Source organism: Populus euphratica, unplaced genomic scaffold (assembly GCF_000495115.2).
Source record: "Populus euphratica unplaced genomic scaffold, PopEup_1.0 scaffold5632.1, whole genome shotgun sequence".
NCBI lineage: Eukaryota > Viridiplantae > Streptophyta > Magnoliopsida > Malpighiales > Salicaceae > Populus > Populus euphratica.
This window is the reverse complement of record NW_011505461.1, coordinates 1-842: the sequence shown is the minus strand read 5'-3', so window position 1 is coordinate 842 and position 842 is coordinate 1. Positions and strand designations below refer to the sequence as shown.

The 842-nt window shown below is 31.4% G+C and overlaps 1 long non-coding RNA gene across 1 annotated transcript; it reads right to left on the bottom strand.

Moving 5' to 3' along the window:
- Positions 1-358: 358 nt before the first annotated feature.
- Positions 359-842, bottom strand: LOC105120225 (uncharacterized). The gene is made up of 2 exons (XR_841275.1): positions 813-842; positions 359-676 (listed from the first exon to the last, which is right to left on the bottom strand). It is a non-coding gene; the product is annotated as an uncharacterized LOC105120225 (long non-coding RNA).

Genomic DNA, 842 nt, shown 5'->3' with positions numbered 1-842 from the left:
CACGCTACGTGATTGAAAAAGTTCTACTACAATAAAAAACACATAATAAAATGCGTTTGTGACCAAATTTGGTCAAGAATTTTTAATTTTGGAAGAGGAGAGAAGTTGAGAATTTTAAAATCTGAGGAATTTGTGACCATAAATTTCAATAATAAATTTGTCACGGATAAAAAAATACGGTGACTAAATTCGGTCACAAATTAATATCTCATATTTTGTGGTAAAAAAAATATTTTTTATAATGTAGTATGGCATGAATATTATTTATTTGAATACCTTATAATTATAATACCTTCATTGCAAATTATTAATTACTTAATTACAACTTCTCTCCACTAGACAATTTACAAGGTATTCATGCTGAGAATAATATAGAAGTACTGCAATCTTGTCTTGTTTATTATAATTTACCTGTTCAAAACTGAAGCACCATGAACATGCTGCATCTTTCAATAGCATAAAGACAAGATAGTGCTATGAATTAAAGGAAGAAGATTCATGTAATCTCCTTGCCCTTTCATCAGAAAATTCCCAATTTGTTCCATGACAGGTGACTCCTCTAAATGCAGAACTGTTGAGGCCACAACATAAGTTTTGAGTCCACAAAACGCCTTGAGATTGTATCATCTAACAAACCAGATTCTTCATTCCGTAGCTTTTCCTTAAGGCGCCTAGCCTGGAATAATCATTGCTGAACCATATGATGATAATTATGCGTTACATTCTAATTTTCTACACAAAATGCTGATCACTTCAAGATTGAAATCCAGAAAAATGAATATAATTGATATCCTTGCAGAAAGAGCACTTACCTCATGATTGTGTAAATACTTGTTCTTGCC